The 4,763-nt window shown below is 31.4% G+C and overlaps 1 long non-coding RNA gene across 1 annotated transcript; it reads right to left on the reverse strand.

Moving 5' to 3' along the window:
• Nucleotides 1-1,847: 1,847 nt before the first annotated feature.
• LOC147381173 (uncharacterized) lies at nucleotides 1,848-3,516 on the reverse strand. Its single transcript, XR_015174733.1, has 3 exons — nucleotides 3,269-3,516; nucleotides 2,150-2,380; nucleotides 1,848-2,055 (listed from the first exon to the last, which is right to left on the reverse strand). It is a non-coding gene; the product is annotated as an uncharacterized LOC147381173 (long non-coding RNA).
• Between the last annotated feature and the right edge of the window lie 1,247 nt (nucleotides 3,517-4,763).

The following is a 4,763-nucleotide window of genomic DNA, read 5'->3' on the forward strand; positions in this document are numbered from 1 at the left end:
GTAAAATGGTGCCCTTAGTAAAAGTTGGCCTGGTAATAGAGGCTATCTAGTTAAATTATGTTATTAACTCATGATTACTTAAAATGATAAATTGGCAATTGTTTTGTACTCAATTTCTCATAAAATAATGTTTTAGAAAACTGTTTTGGAACAAAAAAAAAATTGTCCAATTAGTTAGACCAAAATCTATGATTGGTCCAAATAATTTGTCCAATTGACCGTACCAGTTAATTTGGTTGGACTGATTTGTATTTATTTAAAACAAAAAAAAAAAGTATAAGCACTTAAAAATTTATCTGAATTACTTCTTTTGTTTTCATAAAGATATACCATCTATAAAAAGAGTGCTGATTTTCGAACTAGAAAGCCATCACTCAGTCAATACTCGTTGATGTGGCATAGACATGGAACCATAGATATTTCCCCTTGGGATACATAACTGCAATCCCCATTAAAAATTTTACTTGTGTATCTCGAGAAAAAAAAAACTATGGTTTGTGTTTGAGCTACATCATCTGAGTATTGACCGAGGAAAGACTTTCTAATTAGAAAATCATTATTCTTATAAAAATTGATTTTTAGTTTGTGATAAATGGATCTTCTCTAGAGATTGATTAAAAGTAGGTCACTTCTAATTAATGGTCCTTCATTAGCTATTTATAGGTTTCTATCCATAAAATCTAATATAATAGTTTTCATAGGATATGTCCCTTCCATGATCTTTTATAAGTTCTTAAGAATATGAAAAAATTACTTAAAAGGATCTTGGCAAAGGGACCTTCTTCTTAATAATCCATAAGTTTTGGGTGATTTCTTAATAATCTATTTAGTAAACTTTTCTCTTTCTAAATAGTTGCTAGACCTCATCTCCCACATTTCTCACAATTGAATATCCTAACCATTCAAACTTAACATTTTCATCCAAAAATTAGATTTTTTGCATTTCAATCGAGTTTTAGAGACTCAATTCTATAATATAAAAAAAAAAAAAAAAGATTTAAGAAGGAAGAAGAAGTCATTTCAAGGGTTTTTTCAATTTTTTTTCTTTAATTTTTAGATGAAAATTGAACAAGTCGTTATCTCAAGTTTTTAGTTGATCTTTCCATACATTTTAGTTGAAAAAACTCAGAAATTGAAAGTAGGTGGATCTTACCAGTGACGAGTTCACCAGTTTTTATTTTAAAAGTGGTGAATTCGACAATAAATAAAAAGCGTTGAGTTCGATAGAAATAAAAAGTGGTGAACTCGACAATAAATAGTTGTGAATTCAATAATAAAAACTGTGAACTCGACAATAATAAAAAGTGGTGAACTTGACAATAAATAAAAAGTGGTGAGTTCACCAATAACGAGGGACCAGTAAGAAAGAAAAAGTTTACTAAATGTCTTATCAAGCTACCGTGCAAAACTTAGGGACTATTTAGAAAGAAACCCTTCCACGAGGATCCTTTAAGTACTTTTTCCTAAGAATTTGTAACTTTTCCTATTTAGGATGTTTGTTGTTAGTTATGTCTCAATGGGTTCAATAAACTCTTTTTTCGCTAATTCATCTCAGAATGTATGCATTTTCATTTCTTACATTTGACGTAAAGCCAATTTTATAGGAGTTTCTCGTCTAAAGCAATATCATAAACCAAGGTACAATTATTTTCCTCCCTTGAGTCATGCAATCTCACTTGGGAGCATAGTGACAAAGTTGGGATTCAGGAATAATTCAGCAATCAAACATAAAGAAATTAGCTCATGGAAATCTTATTCGTGCTTTCAAGGCAGTAAAACCCAACACAATTTTGGTTTTATTAGGCAATAGAAAGCATACCAGACATTGAAGGGGTTAGGACACCATACTTGTCCACAAAAGTACAACTAGCAGCAAAACAATGCGAGAACTGTGATTCTTCTCAAAGAACTGTTTTAGAAGCGAACTAGTTCTTGTTTCCTTAAGGCTATTTCCAGACTTGTACATAGATAGGTCCTCTTGTGAAGCATGGGAAGTGCTCAAAAGGCCCATCTTCGAGTGTTGGCAGAGTAACGAATACAAAGCAAAGGTTCCTCCTATAAAAGGAAGGCTTTATTAGGTCCTCAAAAAATCAACCAATGTTCTTCTATTTTTTCTATAAACAAAATCACTAAGGAGTCAGTGAAGCACCTTCGCCATTGTCATCAGCTCCTAAGACAAATATTATGTATTTGCAGAGAGGGATTAAAGTCAAGTCCAGAAAATCAGAGAAAGTACCCCAAGAATCTCCTCTTCTTCCGCGAGACAGTTCAATCTCCCCGAGAATGTGCTTGTGTAGACATAGATAGGAGAAATACTAAGGTCACCGTACACAACCCCAAAGCTCTGATAGGCCAAAAACAGAGTAGTCTTGTATGCATTCTGCAAGTAAGGCCAAACTTAAATCGATTAAATCCTGTATTAAAAAAAAAACAAATTGTTGAAAATCCATGAGAAACAAAATCAAATGGTATACCAAAATATTAGAGTGAACACAGCAATCCAATCAGAACAAAACACAACTTACCCATCAATAAACGAAGGTACAATAAAATATTCAAAAATCGAGCGTAGCAAATTATTATTAATTTTTATAGGTATATGTTGGAGAATTGTAGAACATAAAATCCAAGTCAAGGAAACATTGAGAAATATGAATGAATCCACACATAATAAAAGAGGACATTAATAACACAGGGAAACAAGAAATCAATTATGGTGATCTAAACAAACATAAGAATCACAACCCATCTCGTTAAGGAATGGTACCCGGGCATGAATAGAAGAGAAAATTTGCAGTCCATGAGTTTGACACAAATTAAATACAATCCACAAGATAGACACCAAAATCATTAACAGATTCAAATATTATATATGAAAAATGCAATCATAGCTAACCAATTAGATCATTAGAAAAAAAAAAAACACCAAAACTGAAATCCCATGAACTAACAAGTGAAATTATTCACATAAATACGTTAAAAAATCCAGTAACTGAAGCAAGAGACATTCAAACAGAAGATTAATTGATTTAATAATAGGAATCTCTTCGATTGAAACAGTCCATGATCACAAATCAGAAAAAATGAAAAAAATAGAGTCGAAGATCACCAAAATGTGAGTTAACATACTTCAAAGTTTACATCAAAAACATTGTCCACAAATGTCCTACAAATCTCAATTCTACCCTCGATTCCAAAATAACAAAGTCTGATAACCAAATAAAAAATACTAGTAAAAAAAAAAAAAAAACAGAATTCTCAAACTCACAAAACAAGATTCCCGAGTCGAACAACCAGATTCCGGATCCATTTATCTCCAAACCCTAACCCAAACTTTTTCCAACTTTTGAATCGAATCCAAACTTTTTTTTTCTTTTTATTTCCCGATTCGGAATCAAAAAAAAAAAAAACCCAGAAAATTTATTCTGATATACACTCTATGTAATCAAATCTCGTCTTTTACAAATCAAAAATATAAAATAAAATAGAAACTTTGATTATGTGGAAGTAATTGATACGGACATTAATGTAAGGAGTTTTAAAGAATGGTTCTCTGAGTCTCACTCTCTCTTTCTCTCTCACTGTTTTATTTCTGTTTTAGAGAGAAGAAGCAGTTAAAGGACACGTGTCAAGTGAAGGGAAAGGGAAATGGAGGTCATGCGCCAAAACTTCTTTTTTTCGGGTTCTCATTTTTACCATTTCTCAAACTCTTAAGACTACAGACTTCATACTTCAGAGAGTAGATTGTTTTAATTTAGACATACCATCCATTTTTTTAGAATATTTGAAATACCCTAATTTTTTAAAATTATTATTGATATGCCCCTGGAACTCGGTCTTCTGTTATAGACCGATAAACAATGATCTCAATGCCCTCTTATTCAAACCGTTGCTTCTCTTTTTTTTCCCTTAAATTAAGTTGTTTTCAGTTCTTGTTTTTTACGTCTTCAAAACCTATCATCTTCAATCTTAAGATTATATATACGTTAATCTACAAACTTCAAAGTAAGATAACATTTTTAAGAAAGTATAATATGATAGAATTTTGGGTGAAATAATTGGCGTCAACTACTCGATTTCGATTTGATTTTTATGAGAATTATAATCGTTAAATATTTTTTTGTTCTGATTTTGATTCTCAAATTGATCAACCACAATTGAAATATAATAAAAAATTTCTCTTTAAACAATTTTGATTATCGATTCCTATCAATTTTTGTTCTCAATCTATTTAATTTAAAGAGACCCAAATTTAATAAGTTCGAAGAAAATGGATTCAGAAAATTAAAAAATCGACTGAGAATAGATGAGAGAGCTTGAAGATGACTGGTGTTCTGAACAAAAAAATGATGGATTTCATAGTTTGATGAGGACATTTAGGTCATTTAATATTAATGTATGAGAAAAGACTAAAGTTAAAGCCTCGTGTCATAAGTGTGAAATCATAGATAGACATCTCAAATACTGACAAAAAAGGTGGAGTTATATGTCAAAATCACAAAGAAACTTTATCGAACGCAAGTGGCCAGAATTTGGCATATTTTATACTCATAGTAAGACTGCATTTCAATGTTACTCCAGTACGACTCTACTGGGGGTGCACATTGGATTAGGTAAATCTGATAATCGAACCAATCCGAAGTCTTTTGGATTATATTGGTTCGGATTGAGCATGGCTTGCTTTAGGTGCGGATTGTAAAAAAAAAATCCGATTGATTTCGTTCGATTCCAGATTAGGGATATAATAGAACCGAACTAATCCT

Source organism: Akebia trifoliata, unplaced genomic scaffold (genome assembly GCF_017979445.1).
Source record: "Akebia trifoliata isolate Shusen 1 unplaced genomic scaffold, ASM1797944v1 Contig00681, whole genome shotgun sequence".
NCBI lineage: Eukaryota > Viridiplantae > Streptophyta > Magnoliopsida > Ranunculales > Lardizabalaceae > Akebia > Akebia trifoliata.